We start from the raw sequence: 17,928 nt of genomic DNA on the forward strand, positions 1-17,928 counted from the left end.
AGCGCAGCTTTCATGTTACCTCTGCGGTATTATATATAGCAACCAATCACAGCACAGCTTTCATGTTACCTCAGCAGTATAATATATAACAACCAATCACAGCACAGCTTTCATGTTACCTCAGCGGTATTATATATAACAACCAATCACAGCGCAGCTTTCATGTTACCTCAGCAGCATAATATATAACAACCAATCACAGTGCAGCTTTCATGTTACCTCAGTATAATATATAACAACCAATCACAGCGCAGCTTTCATGTTACCTCAGTATAATATATAACAACCAATCACAGCGCAGCTTTCATGTTACCTCAGCAGTATAATATATAACAACCAATCACAGCGCAGCTTTCATGTTACCTCAGCAGTATAATATATAACAACCAATCACAGCGCAGCTTTCATGTTACCTCAGTATAATATATAACAACCAATCACAGCGCAGCTTTCATGTTACCTCAGTATAATATATAACAACCAATCACAGCGCAGCTTTCATGTTACCTCAGCGGTATAATATATAACAACCAATCACAGCGCAGCTTTCATGTTACCTCAGTATAATATATAACAACCAATCACAGCGCAGCTTTCATGTTACTTCAGTATAATATATAACAACCAATCACAGCACAGCTTTCATGTTACCTCAGTATAATATATAACAACCAATCACAGCACAGCTTTCATGTTACCTCAGCAGTATAATATATAACAACCAATCACAGCGCAGCTTTCATGTTACCTCAGTATAATATATAACAACCAATCACAGCACAGCTTTCATGTTACCTCAGTATAATATATAACAACCAATCACAGCACAGCTTTCATGTTACCTCAGTATAATATATAACAACCAATCACAGCACAGCTTTCATGTTACCTCAGCAGTATAATATATAACAACCAATCACAGCGCAGCTTTCATGTTACCTCAGCAGTATAATATATAACAACCAATCACAGCGCAGCTTTCATGTTACCTCAGTATAATATATAACAACCAATCACAGCGCAGCTTTCATGTTACCTCAGCGGTATAATATATAACAACCAATCACAGCGCAGCTTTCATGTTACCTCAGTATAATATATAACAACCAATCACAGCGCAGCTTTCATGTTACTTCAGTATAATATATAACAACCAATCACAGCACAGCTTTCATGTTACCTCAGTATAATATATAACAACCAATCACAGCGCAGCTTTCATGTTACCTCAGCGGTATAATATATAACAACCAATCACAGCACAGCTTTCATTTTACCTCAGCATTCTCAATATGCAGCAATTGTCTTGTGATACGTTCAGCGGATGCATCATCTTGTAGTTGAACACCCATCCCGTTGCTCGTAATGCCTTTTGCTTTTGTGCTTGAGATGGAAATCAAATGATCTTTGTCTGGGGGGCATAACTGCCGACGACGCTCGCAGGATAGATGGACTATGCCAGTAATCTTCCCAGGAGTGTACTCAACAACTTCCCAAAGTCTCATGGCGATCGGATGAATGGTGTAGTAGCGCAAAAAGGACAAACAGACAGACACACAGACAGACAGACACACGCATACATTCAATTTTATATATAGATGGTGCACAGGGAACCCGGAGCAGAACACGGTGCCCAAAGCCCCGACATCACCAGCACAGAGCATGGCGGGGGCAGCGCCACTATGTTAGGTAGTCATCTGATTGAGGGGAAATTAACTGTCCCTGGTATGATAGCAACTCCACCAGCAGAATAGTGAGTGCAGCTCTGGAGTATAATACAGGATGTAACTCAGGATCAGTACAGGATAAGTAATGTATGTACACAGTGACCCCACCAGCAGAATAGTGAGTGCAGCTCTGGAGTATAATACAGGATGTAACTCAGGAGAAGTACAGGATAAGTAATGTATGTACACAGTGACTCCACCAGCAGAATAGTGAGTGCAGCTCTGGAGGATAATGCAAGATGTAACTCAGGAGCAGTACAGGATAAGTAATGTATGTACACAGTGACTCCACCAGCAGAATAGTGAGTGCAGCTCTGGAGTATAATACAGGATGTAACTCAGGAGCAGTACAGGATAAGTAATGTATGTACACAGTGACTCCACCAGCAGAATAGTGAGTGCAGCTCTGCAGTATAATACAGGATGTAACTCAGGATCAGTACAGGATAAGTAATGTATGTACACAGTGACTCCACCAGCAGAATAGTGAGTGCAGCTCTGGAGGATAATACAGGATGTAACACAGGATCAGTACAGGATAAGTAATGTAGGTACACAGTGACTCCACCAGCAGAATAGTGAGTGCAGCTCTGGGGTATAATACAGGATGTAACTCAGGATCAGTACAGGATAAGTAATGTATGTACACAGTGAGTCCACCAGCAGAATAGTGAGTGCAGCTCTGCAGTATGAGAAATCTCTCGCTTTAAATAATAATATTGACCATAAGTTGAAAATCAGACACCTACATAGTTATACATCTATATATCTGTTCTTGCTGCTATCATTGATTTTATTGTATACAGTGTTAAACATTATGAGTGTCAATCACAGGATACAGATGCCCAAGGGAATGTCAATGCAGTAAATTACTTATCATTAATCATGTTTTAGCAAAAGGAGGAATAAGCTAAAAGTTTTTTATAATTAGGGGAAAAATGTGGATGTGATATTATTCTGTTATAGGAACCATCTTAATTAACTACATAAGTGCATTAATATATACTCCAGTATAAACCCATGGTATACACAGTGTTAGTATAGATCCACCCTAATATACATTCTCGATACACTCCATCAAGTGATACAATATGAACACTGACTGACCCTCCACCAAGAATATACTAGAGCAGGAGCAGTGTGTTATATTAGAGGCATATCGAGCACTGGATCTATATTGGGCCGACGGACAGAGGGGCACGGTCAGTCTTGGCTCCACAGAGTTCAATCTTGTGGACAATAAAATCAAACATAAAGCCTATAATAAAACCAATGAACCCTATCCCCTATCAAAATACTGGACGACAGAGACAACCTAGAGCGAGGCCGAACTGTGGGGCAAATAGGGATATTCCAAATTCAGGCCCCTCGGTGCCGCAGTATCTAAAATCCATTTGATCTTTTTCCTTCGGTTGTGTAATCCGGTCTCCTCCCCCCGGTAATGGTGGATCATGATCACTTACCTTGTACTTTATCTGGCTCATGGCATGAATGTTCTCTACAACGTGTTGGACGCGGGCTGGTCCATCGTTTAGTTCTAATGGTACTCTGGTCTTTTACCATTCTGGTCCTCCCGTCCGCGGAGGTTTCCCCAACATCGCCCAAGCCCCGCGGCGCGTGATTAGATATACTGCGGATGTGGAAGCACACGACTATCGTTCTTTTATCCACTCTTTATTCTCTCTTGTTGGATGCCTGAAGCAATCGCCTTGAGATTACTGCAGCAGGAACATCCCAAGCAGGGAGAATTGCCCTTCTTCACAGGTGCTGAAGTGGACTGAGGCGATTGTTTTTTTTTTTTTATCCCTCAAAAGCCTAGACCATACAAGCCTATCTCCAAGGTGGATGCTTCTTCTATCGGCCATCATCGGAGACTGATGAAACTGGTACAGCCATCAGAAATCAACAACCAGTGTTTTCTAATGACCGCGGCCGCCCTACGGCTGTTATATCCATAGGTGGATACAAAAGGTATCCTACCCAAAGTCTTTTACTGTACCTCGGGTGTCAGCAGTTCCTCTTGCTTAAATGATCTCACCCTCACCATGGTGTGTTTTATTAGGGGTTCAGGATAACCCCTCTTCAGTATCACACATCTCGTGTAGTCTCCAGTCTACGCTGTCATCATGTGTAATACGTCTCACACATAATAGCTGGCTCCAAGGAAGAGAATGAGACTCCCATTGGAGTCGGATGAAAACCGTCATACATTAAAAGGCTGTTACGGGCTGTGGCCTTGACATAGAGAGCTGTTTGCAATCCAGAACCAACCTCCGTGACTAAGAGATCCAAAAATTGAACCTCAGATTTAGAGTGGGTCAATGTGAATTGTAACGCAGGACAGAAACCATTCAATGTGTTACGGAAGTCACAGAGTTGTTGCACAGAACCCTCCCAGAACACGAAGACATCATCGATGCAGCGCCACACAAGATCTTACTCCAAAACGGGGAAGTATACATGAGGTTTGCCTCAAACCTACGTATGTATGTAGATATGTTGGAAGTACACCCCCTCAAAAAAAATTTAATTTGAGAAATCCGTTCAGGGGAAGGAGGCCTAAGCCTGAGGAAGGATCCTGAGAGGTCCGAAAGCTCCTATAAGGTCATGTATATTTGTCGGCCATCAGAAGGTCTCATATCTACAGGATTACTCGGTTTCTCTTACTGAGAACAATCACATGTTGCTCTACTGGCTAACACCGCACCAAACCCTTTTTCTCCATAGTAAGTAATGGGCGTTATTGGCTGTGGATTCGCGGTGCTGATTCTGCAGCAAATATTCGCCCGTGAGCAGGAGCGTTAGGTAGTAGTTGTTTCATGTGAAGTTTATGTAATGGCCCGAAGTATATATATCTGGCCCATCCATAACTGTCATACATGTCATGTCTTCTATGTGGATGCTCTGTGCAACTTGTAAGCGCATGCAAGAAGTTAATGTCTGGGATATGTCTGGAAATTGTAACCAATTGTCCTGTCACGTGGGTATGTAAGGTATAAATAGGAGTGCAGAGGTGAGCGTGAAGAGGTTCCATTTTTCTTCAAGGGTAGTGTGTGGGGGGAGAGTGCTGGCCGCATGAGGGTACCTTCAACCCTCATGTGGTGAAGAATGGAAGAGGAAGAGCGGTTCCCAGATGACTTAACCCTAGGACCCCTATCCTAGGAGAGAGAGAGAAGGAGCCCCGCTGTGCAGTGTTCTGACACCTGTCTCCAAGTGACTGTCAGTGGAGTGTCGTGTCTGCCTCCGGTGTGTGTCCAGGAGAGGAGTCATACAGATAACTTAGACTGTGGCCCCAGTTTCATCCTGTGTTCTCCTCCCTGATCTCTGTTACCTGTTCTTCCTGCACTGGTGTGTGAAGTTATAATCTCTGAAAGTAAAGTTCCAGTCTCTGACCGTTCCCAGTGACTGAAGTTGTCAAATATCTGTGTGGACCTTCTTACTTTTCCCGTCGGACATCCTGAGGAGTAAGAAATGGTGGCGTCACCCGTGACATCTTTATTCAAGCCCACTACACCATTTATTCAGGTAACCATTGTCATAGCGTTGCCTTGGTCGTGGTCACGCGTGGCTCTCAGGGGAAGAGTTTGGTAGTGCCACGTGACAACCTAACAAACCCCCCCCCCCCCCCTGCCATCTCGTCAGTGGTGTGCCTCGTGTCTCGGTCGCTGCATTAATGTTGTTTCAGTAACTCGTACCGTCCTGCAGAATGATGAACAGCCGAGTTCCTTCTGGTTAGTAAAGTTCATTTTTTGATAAAAAGTGCCGCCTCCGTCTGTCACCGCTGCGCCATAATGCGCCACATCCACCCTGCTTTCAGTCGTGTCCAGTTGGCGTGTCATTAGAGGGGTTTGTTTTCTGGTTGGCGGCTTATGTTTGCGCTCTGATTGACACGTCGTAACGTCTACTAAACACAATTAGGAATTTTCAATCATCCGGGTTTATTTTGTTTTCATCTTCTCTGTGTTGTCTAAACAGATGACATCATGTATGTCTACTATACAGACACACGTGTGCGGGAGCAGAGCGGCAATACAGGGGCCACCCCCATGCTCTGCTGCCCGCCGAGATCAGACAGACACCCCTCAGCCCTGATCCTGTGATAACCGGACACCACAGGAGCAACAAACAGTGACATGCAGAGCGCCCCTATGATTCTGTGCGGTGACTGACCCTCCAAGGCACAATCACCCCCATCATTCTGTGCTGTCTGACCCTCCAGTGTACAATCACTCCCATCATTCTATAAGGACAGAGCCCTGGTTTGAGTTATGGCTGTAATGAACTCTGGTATGGTTCCTATAGTTGTGTAATCTGTATTGTATAAGGGCGACCTCTACTGGCCATCATGCATTACTACAGTTTGTATATTTCTCTATGAAGTGTTGAATAGGACTTCTCATTGGCTGCAGAGGTCAGGTGGGAGATCTGAAGGACTTGAGATCATAGAGAGCTGCAAGCTGGAGAGCAATTCCAGTAGTACTGAGCCTTACGACAGACTGCATGGCCGGAGGAGAGAGCTGCCAAAGGCGTGAGGAGTTGTCTTGGGGAGCCGTTGAGGACGAATCCTGGGGAATCTGTGCTTGTTGGAGAGGGATAGTACCACAAGACAGGAAGCAGCCAGTGTTAGAGAAGCGCAGCTCCGTAACTCGCCAGAACTAACGTCGCTGAGAGAACAAAGCTGCGGGGAGTACAGCTAGAGGGACGGCTACAAAAGAGTCACATCATCCTGCAGCTCAGTGAATCGGATGCGTCACCTTATGGTACCGAACACGCTGGAGATATGTAAGTGAGGTCGGCCCTCAGGAAATGCCCGTCATGTGCACACAGTTAGTGACTTAAACGCAGGCCTGCCAGTTATAATACATCAGCTTAGCTGACACAGAGGAACATGTATTCATCTGCCAGTGCGGAGAAGTTACTGGACAACACTGCATTGCTCTCGGACTGTGTGCGGATGACTGCCATGCTGGGTGAAACATTGGGTGGCGCTACCACATGTTCTACAGGTGACGTGTGCTGCTGATCCCTGTGATGTATAACAGGTTGTTACCCTCCCCCACTCACGTTAATGTTAAGCAGACACTTAGTTACAGGTTGTCTAACGTTTCTGAATAATTGCATATTTTATCTGTTACTAGAAGCTTCTATGGCAGCTTCATCTCCAAGGTTATCTGTTAAAATAAAAACAAATATTTTTGTAAGCTCAGTGACCGCATCATAACCCAATCTCTGTGTCGCCCGCCCCTGCCATGACCATAACAGTGCCCCTCAGCGGCCCACTCACAGTAAGGCCGGACTCACATGGGCATCTGATCAATTGATCACTCTAACGAGATGTGAGCGTGGAGTTACCAGACTAAAGGTGGATTTGTAACCAGCTTTCACAGGGTCCTGCCACATGCAGACCGAAAGCACAAAACGCCCCCCTGATCCGGCCTAACGCACTCTAGCCCTCTACAATACTGCTCACACACACGCTGCCGCCACCAGCTGTCCAGGGAAGCTGCAACCCAGACTAGGAATTATGAACAAAATCTTCAGAGTTTATGGTGCATTTTAAAACTGACAAGGCTAACTAATAAACTGCAGATTTATTCTAAAAAAAGAACAGCAGTGCAAAAAAATAAAATTATGTATATATATATAATATTGTGACAGTGCAGTAGCAAGAGTGGTGTTACCATACAGTGCGGCATGGGGTCCCGCGGTCGGCGCGCGTCGCTCCGGCGTCGGCTCCAGCAGCCTGGAGCCCTGTGTCGAGGTCATCCCAGCAGCTTGGGTTGGCCAGTGGGCGGCGGCGTGGGCGTGCCCGCCCGTAGGGTGCCGCCCGCACTCCTCTGTGCTTCTTATACAGCAGTGGGTGGAGTTGCCTCCTCCCACTCTCCGCCCCTGGGCGGAACCTTGTGGTTAAAAGACTGGCAGTGAACTGAGCTTATTGCCAGTTATTGGTTCTGCATGCACCTAGCCAGTCTGTCTGCGGTTCTCCTCAGCCAGTCCCTAGTTGTCGGTCAGCTCCCTCTGGTCCCCTATTACTCTGTCTGTTTGTGTTGGTTCTGTTTGCCTCTAATCCAGTCTGGCCCAGTCAGCACTAGTTGCTATCCAGCACCCTGCCAGTTTGCCTGTGAGTCCCATCTCCAGCCTTGCAAGTTTTGTTGGTCTGATTCATCTGCCTCCCTGTCGGCACTCTGTTTCCCCCATTAGGTAGTTTCCTGCTTGTCAGTCGCCAGGTCCCTAGCCAGGGCAGGGACCGCCGTCCAGTTGTCCGCCTGGGGTTAGCCAGGGCCGAGGCAAGTAGGCAGGGACAGTGGGGGTGCGGGAGATCAGGGCACCCCAACTGGCGCTCGGGGGGGCAGAGTGCCGTAACAAGTGGCCTGTAGGGGGCTTCTGAGCGCAGTCACGGTGTTGGGTTTAGTTAATATAATAATAATAAACTTTATTTGTATAGCGCCAACATATTCCGAGCGCTTACATAGACGGGGGAATACAGAAAGACAAAATACAAACATTACAGAACCAGGGATACATAGCAATCAGTTGATGGAGACAGTAGGGGTGAGGGTCCTGCTCCAACGACCTTACATACTACAAGTAATGGGGTGACACAGAAGGTAAAGTTTAGTTAACCTAGCACGAAGCGGTCAGGGGGTAGTTGGCCCCTCGCTCATCGCCTGTCGGGGCGAAGTCACCTTCCTGTAAGGGTGCGGCTACACAGGCTAAATTTCTCCTCCCTCACAAGCTCAGTGTCCTTTTGAAGCCGGTGGAGCTTGGGCCCGTTGAGGCCTGTGGGGCATGAGGTCCTGAGGTCTATGTAGACCTGGTGCTGGTCTGTGAGGGACCCGGAAGCATGGAGCGGACAAGGGGTAGTTGGCCCCTCGCTCGTTGCCTGTCGGGGCGAAGTCACCTTCCTGGAAGGTCCGCTGAAGGAAGCGGTACGTGTCGCTGTGCGCACTGTGACAGACAACAGTGTGAAGTTGTATATGACATGCTGGACTGTATGTAGACTGAATACGCTGCTATGATAAAATAAACGCTGGAGGAACCAGCATTTGGACTTTACCTTGTGTTTCTGGACATCATTGCGGTGCTGCCACCCCTGGGCAGGGGCAAGTAAGCAAGATATCCCGGGCAAGTAACCCCAACTTGCCACATATGGTGGAGGATGCGCTGGCACAAGTGGAAGGGCGCACAAAGCTGCAAAGAGCAACGTGTGAGCAGATGGATGTTCCTGTGAGCTGCAGTGCTGGAGGCATTTAAAAGGGCCAGGAGGCCGAAGTCTGTGGTCACCATGGGTAAAAGACGTCGACAGCGGGAGGCGGTTGCCAGGAGATAGATGGACGGTGTCTTGAGGTGTGACCAGTGGCCAGGAGGCCAGTTGGAGGTGAGAACCTGCCAGCTAGTAGTGGGTGCGATCCCACTGTGGGTGGACTTGGATCCACAGCAGGACAGGTCATCCGTTATGCCAGACATCTTGCTGCTTCTTCATTGTGGTCCAAGGACTGACAAAGTGGTGAGTCTGACCTTTGAGACTCCATGTGGCACTGTGACCTGGGACTTGACTAAATGAGAGTCTGCAAGTGGAGTTTGTGTTGGGCACGGGCTTTCCCCATATTATTCAGCTGTGGGAGGGAAAGGATCCTGCAGTCTCGTACAAAAACTGCAGATGTGAACAGGGGTCAAGGACTGCCATCGGTGTGCCTAGAGGAGCGGCTGCAGGGCCACACATCAACTCGGGGGAGTGAGAAGAGCGCTCCGAGGACTGATGAAAGGGGGCCAAATGGACTGTCACCTGTGTGTCCAGAGGAGCGGCTGCAGGGCCACACATCAACTCGGGGGAGTGAGGAGAGCGCTCTGAGGACTGATGAAAGGGGGTCAAATGGACTGTCACCTGCGTGTCCAGAGCAGCGGCTGCAGGGCCACACATCAACTCGGGGGAGTGAGAAGAGCGCTCCGAGGACTGATGAAAGGGGGCCAAATGGACTGTCACCTGTGTGTCCAGAGGAGCGGCTGCAGGGCCACACATCAACTCGGGGGAGTGAGGAGAGCGCTCTGAGGACTGATGAAAGGGGGTCAAATGGACTGTCACCTGCGTGTCCAGAGCAGCGGCTGCAGGGCCACACATCAACTCGGGGGAGTGAGAAGAGCGCTCCGAGGACTGATGAAAGGGGGCCAAATGGACTGTCACCTGTGTGTCCAGAGGAGCGGCTGCAGGGCCACACATCAACTCGGGGGAGTGAGAAGAGTGCTCCAAGGACTGATGAAAGGGGGCCAAATGGACTGTCACCTGTGTGTCCAGAGGAGCGGCTGCAGGGCCACACATCAACTCGGGGGAGTGAGAAGAGTGCTCCAAGGACTGATGAAAGGGGGCCAAATGGACTGGAACATTCTGATAATGGATAGGGGAAAACATGATAATGCAAAGTCGTATGAAGTACATAATATGTCTGTGTTGCAGGTCGATGCAGGCATACCTGCACAATATGAACACGTGTCTAGTAGAAATGCTTATGATAATGAAGGGAAATCTGCACAATGTGAACTGGTGTCTAACAATGCAGATGTGGGGAATGGCTCAGGCATGGTTGGACTAGATAGTAACCATGAAAAGGTGCTGTGTGGCACACCGAGAGTTAATGAGATTAACCCCTCAGGTTCTGACACTTCAGTTCAGCTGCAGGAAGAAGAAAAGTTACTTTCTGCTGCTAGAAATGAAGTAGCTTTATTGAAGGGTCGGTGTAGTCAACAGGAATCCAACATGGTGGAAGGAAATGCAAGAGAAGGCCCCCTGTCCACGTCCACGACGGAATATCGCCAGTGATATTCCGCCGCGGGGGACGAGGGGGGAGCACAGACAGGTCTCAGCGGTGAGCCTATCTAACAGATAGGCTTATCGCGGCATGCTGCAATTTAGAGCCCGCAAGCAGACGACGGCACTGCGCTTCACACAGCGTGATCCCGTGGACATGCAGCCTTAAAGGGGTTGTCCTGCGCCGAAACGGGTTTTCTTTTTTTTCAACAGCCCCCCCGTTCGGCGCGAGACAAACCCGATGCAGGGTTGCTGGCGTCCTCGTCTCCATGGAACCGTCTAATTTTCAGCGTCTAATCGCCAGATTAGACGTGCTTGCGCAGTCCGGGTCGTCTTCTTTTCTGAATGGGGCCGCTCGTGCCGGAGAGCGGCTCCTTGTAGCTCCGCCCCGTCACGTGCCGATTCCAGCCAATCAGGAGGCTGGAATCGGCAATGGACCGCACAGAAGCCCTGCGGTCCACCGAGAGAGAAGATCCCGGCGGCCATCTTCAGCAGGTAAGTAAGAAGTCACCGGAGCGTGGGGATTCAGGTAAGCGCTGTCCGGTTTTCTTTTTTAACCCCTGCATCGGGGTTGTCTCGCGCCGAACAGGGGGGGGGGTGTTTTAAAAAAAACAAAAAAAACCCGTTTTGGCGCGGGACAACCCCTTTAATATGGCCATACAGAAGTGTATAACCCCACTTGCTTTCGCGGGACAACCCCTTTAAGCAACAGTACTCTAATATCAGCTGTGGCACAATATTCAAATGTGACACAAATGTGTTTTCATCAGATTGGGTCCCTCGCCATTACATACATCTCCCCTTCTCGGCAGCCTGAAGACACATGACTCTCCACATATCAGCGTCTTTGATAACTTCCCTTGTCTACAGCATAACCACTACACCCATCATCTCCATGGTGGTGGACCCGGACCACCAAACCCCGTCGGAGCAGCGCCCTCTGCGGACAATGCTGACTGCGTCATAGACGTCGCATATTACAGGCGGTTCAGTATACCACATCACATGTGACCCTGCTGCCCCGCCATGTGCCTCACCATGCCAGATCAGATCCATTAACCTTTGCAAGACCTTGCTTTATAGCCCAAACTGTGACGCCATGACTACTCTATGCTCTCCTTATCACAGTCCTGCGAGTCCTCACTCCCCCACCCTGTCCAGGGATGTAACCTTCCGCAATGCTGGGATTGTAGTCTGCTCCCCAGAATCCAGACCTCTGGTGCTGCTCGCTTTGCTTCTCGTCTGCAGCGTCCATGCAAATTCTTCAGCTCTGCTGCTGCGGTGTCTGGCACTGCGGGGAGGGAAGCTCCCTCTCCTCCCACGTGCTGCAGGGGGCTTCACTTCAAGGATAAGGCTGGTCCTCCAGCTTCAGACCCCCAAGGCAATCTGGTCTCTTCCTTCTGTGGCCTCTGCCACTTTCAAAGTTCTTGCTGCTGGTGGCTGCCTGCAGCAGCCGTTGTGGTCCCAGTAGTAATAGTGCCACCCCGGTAGTAATAGCAACCCCCATTGTAGCCCCTGGTAGTAATAGTGTCACCCATTGTGGCCCCTGGTAGTAATGGTGTCCCCCATTGTGGCCCCAGTAGTAATAGTGGTCCAAGCAGTAATAGGGATCCCCGTTAGTAGCCCGAGTTGTAATACTGACCCCCCATAGTAGCTCCAAGTAGTAATAGTGACCCCCATTGTGGCCCTAGTAGTAACCATGACTCTCATTAGTCACCCCCGTTAGTAGCCTGAGTAGCAATAGGGACTCTCATAGTGGCCCCAGTAGTAATAGTGAATCGCATAGTGGCCTCAGTAGTAATAGTGACCCCAGTAGTAATAGGGACTCCCGTTCGTAGCCCCAGTAGAAATAGTGACCCTATTTGTGGCTATAGTAGTAATCATGACTTCCTTTAGTGGCTCCAGTAGTGATAGAAACCGCCATAGTGGTACCAGTAGTAATAGTGGCCCCCCTAAGCTTGCACAGTGGTCAGGGACTAACAGAATGGTATTTAGCAAGAAGAAATGCAAAGTCCTACATCTGGGCAAGAAAAATGAAAAAAGCACATACAGAATGGGAGGAATTGGGCTAAGCAGCAGCACATGTGAAAAAGACTTGGGTATACTAATAGATCATAGACTGAACATGAGTCAACAATGTGATGCAGCAGCCAAAAAGGCAAACCCAATTCTGGGATGTATTAAGAGAAGCATAGAGTCTAGATCACGTGAGGTCATTATCCCCCTCTACTCTTCCTTAGTCAGACCTCATCTGGAATACTGGGTCCAGTTCTGGGCACCCCACAAAGACATAGACAAACTGGAGCAAGTTCAGAGAAGAGTTAGCAAGACGGTGAGCGGTCTGCAAATCATGTCCTATGAGGAACGGTTAAAGGATCTGGGAATGTTTAGCTTGCAGAAGAGAAGGCTGAGAGGAGACTTAATAGATGTTATGGGACTAAATCATATTCCAGAAGATTTCCTTGATAACGACTTGGAAAAATTGACGAGTGATCTTTGGAAATGCGACTCCTATAGCTGGGCGTGCAGTTTGCCGGATGTCCACAATGGGGTAAGACTGCAGCAGACAGGTGAGTTCTGTTCTCCCCTTACCCATTGTGCGTCCGTCATTCTGCTTGTCAAGGCTTGGGTGAGTAATTTCCGCCTAAAGGGTTTATTTTGTTACATGGTCACTCTTCTATATAAGAACCCTGATTTGTGACTTCACTGGTTCTGTGTTGCTATATGCTGTGAAATTGTTGTTTAGACATAAGGTGTTATCATCTTTAGTAGCGCTATCTTGGTTCCAAATCTGGACGCAGATTTGATGGCTTCTTGAGATAAGGAGAACATATCTTTAGATAAGAAGCGTTTAGTCTCAAGGTTAATTTTAACTACTTCAGGCACTAGATTGCTAAGTAGTGTAGCAGAGGCCCGCACAGAAATGTCAGTGGTGACGGTCCGGCTCTGCTCTGCACATGTGCCGGCTGGCCGGCAGCCGGCGCATAGCAGAAATGAAGACGGCGGGAGTGGGTGAAGCAAGTTCATGCAGAATCTGTGGACAACTATGTGACAATTAACCACCGTACTGTTTGTCCTGTATATCTTAATATCCTAACACTGTATCATTGCTGTACGTGTTGTCTTCTTTCCATAAGTGTCAGATAGCACTGCTGAGGAAGGTCACTATAGGTGCCAGTATCGCAGACAGCAGTAGAAAAACTTGCAGAGAGAGAGAGAGGATCAATACATGATTTTATATATATAGTGCAAGAGTGTTATTGTGTCATCTATATATAGGAATACATAAAGGGTTAATGCTTGATCTGTGTAAAGCCGCAGCTCCCAGTTCCCTCCCTTGTCTCTGTTCCCCCTCGTCATCCCCCTCCCTTCAGGTTTTAGTGAGGTTGAAGCAAATCTTTGACTTTCAGAGAAGGAATGTGTGCCTGCAAGGAGCTGTGGGCGCAGCCCCCTCCTTGCTTCCCAGCTTCTCATAGATAAAAAAGGAATAGTGTGTCTCTGCTTGCGTCAATTGAATAGTAACTTGTAATGAATCCAGTGAATTATACTGTCTTAAAAATTGGAAAGATAGGAATTTTTAGGTACATTCTTGCTGTTATTTGTGTACATGTCAGTTCTGTGATTGGTTGGATGTGTGTATACTTACTAAATGGTGTTTCAGTGTGATAATGTTCGGTAGGAGAAATGAGTGTTCCTATTATGGGAAAAGAATTACAAACAGTTAAAGGTTGAATGTTGGTTGGTAGCGATTTGAATGCATTTGTATGCAAGATGAGGAGAGTTGTAGAACTTCTGTAACTTTTTCTTTGTATGATGCTGTTGCGGCCATTTGCTTTCCCTGTCTGTTTTTGTCCAGCACTGAGATGGTTACCCAGCTTTCTCCTTCTGAGTGCACCTGAGGGGTTCATTAGTCATTACACCCCTATTCAAGTTGAACTGATGCACTTTAATGCCTTTCAATTGATGTTTGTTCATCACACTCAGCCTTCCCTGTGTTGTGCCAGTGTCCAGGCATAACAGTATGTCCTGCTGTGCATCCTACTGCGTTATCTCCTGGTGTGAACGGTGGTCATCCTACTGTGTGCTGTGTAAACTATCCCATGCTTAGGTAAAGTCTCCTGTAGGCTTTTTGAGCTGGCATGGTCACCAGTTCAGTCTATATGTGTCTTGCTGCGTTTGTCTGCTGCCAGTTCCTTCTGGTTCTGAGTTTCACCCCTTCAGGGATAATCAGACCCGAGGTTCCAGCACAGGGCTGCTCTTATGAGGGCAGTCACTCTGCTTATAGGTAGGGGTCTGCCATTCTCCCTGCAGCCAAGGGTCAGTTCCCCTTTCCCTGTCTACAGTCAGTCTATCTGAGGAGTCGGCAACTAACCACTCAGGGACTGTCCTCAGCTGGTCTGGTTGGTGCAGTTGATCTACAATTTCCTGAGCTCTGTAACAGCAGTAGACAGTGTGTGTGGAGGATCATACGGTTCTTAATATTTATATGGGAGACAGACTTGACCGCATGGATGGATGAGAGTTAATGACCCGTGTTCAGGCTGTGATGAATGTAAAATGTGTGATGCAGATATTGACTGGGGATAAAAGTTTTTCTCCCCCTCTGCATATGAATGTGTAGATTGTGAATTTCAAATGAAAGCATGAAAAAGCATGCAAACAGCCAGAATCAAAGGGGTGGAGCTAGATAATGTAAACGTACGTCATGGGTCATCCATTTCTTGTTCACAACGGAGGGGGGGAGGTTGAGAATCTTGGGCAGTCAGGAATTTTTTTTTCTCAAATTTGATGAGACATTGCAGGCAGGATCAGATTAATAATGAATTTGCTTAACGGATATCACATTACATTTCCAATGTAGATAGATGTTTGTATAGGATCCTATACATGCCATAAGATATAAGACAGACAGACCATTGAAACTACACAAAGCTTATATATAATTTATGTATATATGACATACAGACTATTTATGTAAGGTATATATGTGTATATGCACACTTACCTATGGTTGTCACTCCGGCGTTTGATGATCACCAAACAATAATCCCCCATTCACTTAAACTGGAATATGACTTCATGACCAAGAATAGGTTCTAGGAGGTATGAGTTATCCTCTCTTTCCTCTTTAGAGACACATAACTATCTATCTTCATAGTCGCATCTTTTTATAGAAATTTATATGAATGGAGTTTCCTGCAAGTTGATGCCTCATATGTGTTTTTAATGATCCACAACCCTCTTTTATAAAGCTCTTATTAATATATATTTATATTCGCTTGTATCGATTTCCATCAACTTATGAATTAGAACAAGAATGTTGTTTTTGTAATAGGATGCATTTTAATTGTAAGTTCAATGGTTTTATCCTGTTATGCCAATAATACCTATATGCCTCACAAAAGACTCATACACTCTCTCTAATGACCAGAAGACTGAACTACACAGTCTCCATAGAGACAGAGAACGCTTTAATAGCGTCACTACATCCAACAACCACGTGACCAGTGCATGACGTAACACGCACGCCGCTCTCCATAGAAACGCACGATGCTTTGACAAAGTAACTGCAACTTATAACCACGTGACTCACATTACGAGCGGCACGTACGCCCAACGTGGCCGCATCATCTAGTCACTAGCTCTTTTACTATGACGCGGCACGCACTGACAGCGCGACCGCGTCATCAAGTCACATGACCAAGGACCCTCCGTTATGACGTGGCACACACATGTAGCGTGACCACGCAACTCCAAAATGAAACCAATACATACAACGCCACGTAATACATCCGGATAGTGCGGCCACGTCACCAAACGAATCATGTGACATACACCAACCTATCACCATAGACTCCTCCCTCTGGAATTACATAGCTCCACCCACAAAATGGCGCTACACACAGAACGAAAGTGATACTCTGATACCTATAAATGTGAGTAAATCTGCCTTTCTATATATGTACGCATAGGCTTGAAAAAGGTGCATGTCGCACCGAAACGCGTTGCCTTCCTGTAACTTGATTTTATATAAATAAAACTGGATAAATCAACTCGCTTTCCGCAAGTACCATCCGCGACTGAGAGGATTTAGAGGAGTCAGCACACAAAGGAGGGGGCTTCTTGTTTTATACACCCCCCTCCTCCCGAGTAAGTGCCATTCTACTGTATATCTCTTCCGTCCCTCGCAGAACGGACTTTTTTTGCATTCTGCTCCACTTAACTGCTTTTTCCACGAGCGCATATCCTTTTTACTTAAAACCTACTGTTTGTTTTCTTATTGGGGATCCACTGTCCTGGTGAGAGTCCCCCCTTACTGTCATTGCAGCTCTCCTCCTTCACGGAGGATAGGAAAAAAGCACAGTGGGGAGCCTGCTCAATATCCGTTGGCGCTGTCTGAACTATTGTGTTTTAGTATGGAAGAAGAATGTATGTAGCAGAGCTGTGTGTGTGTATGACATTCATGTAGCACAGCTGTTTGTGTGACGTGCATGTAGTACAGTTGTGTGTGTGTGTGACGTGCATGTAGCAGAGCTGTGTGTGACGTGCATGTTGCAGAGCTGTGTGTGACGTGCATGTTGCAGAGCTGTGTGTGTGTGACGTGCATGTTGCAGAGCTGTGTGTGTGTGACGTGCATGTTGAAGAGCTGTGTGTGTGTGACGTGCATGTAGCAAAGCTCTGTGTGTGTTGTGCATGTAGCAGAGCTGTGTGTGATGTGCATATAGCAGAGCTGTTTATGTGATGTGCACGTAGCAGAGCTGTGGATGTGACGTGCATGTAGCAGAGGTCTGTGTGTTACATGCATGTAGTAGATCTGTATGTGATGTTTATGTAGCAGAGCTGTGTATATGACGTGCATGTAACAAAGCTGTATGTGCGTGACGTGCATGTAGCAGAGCTGTTTGGCGCATTGCTGCACCAGAAACACTGATACTATAATTTTCTAATAATTACTAGTATATCAAAGTACTAACAACCACTTGTCTGTGAGTCTGTGTGTGAGTTACATGCGTCGCCCCCTGATCACATGACGGCGACGACATCACAGGCCCTAAAGCATAAAACATGGAGAGCCTGACAGCCCAGGTGTGCTCACAGGACCTGTGATGTTGTCACTGTCATATGATCAGTCACCTGGGCTTTGACCTCAATCCCTGATCACATGACAGTGACATCACAGGTCCTTCACTTTATTAAAAACCTGCAGAGCCAGACAGCAGCCGTGTGCTTACAGGACCTGTGGTTATGTCACCCTCATGTGATCAGTCACCTGTGTAGGAGGAGTCCAGGGTCACATGACCAGTCTCTCCCCTCAGTGTATGCAGGACTCTGCTGTGTGACCTGCAGTTTGTGTCCCATAAGGATGTATTCAGAGAGTTTATGGAGCCGAGCCAAGTG

Source organism: Eleutherodactylus coqui, chromosome 3 (assembly GCF_035609145.1).
Source record: "Eleutherodactylus coqui strain aEleCoq1 chromosome 3, aEleCoq1.hap1, whole genome shotgun sequence".
Classification (NCBI taxonomy): Eukaryota; Metazoa; Chordata; class Amphibia; order Anura; family Eleutherodactylidae; genus Eleutherodactylus; species Eleutherodactylus coqui.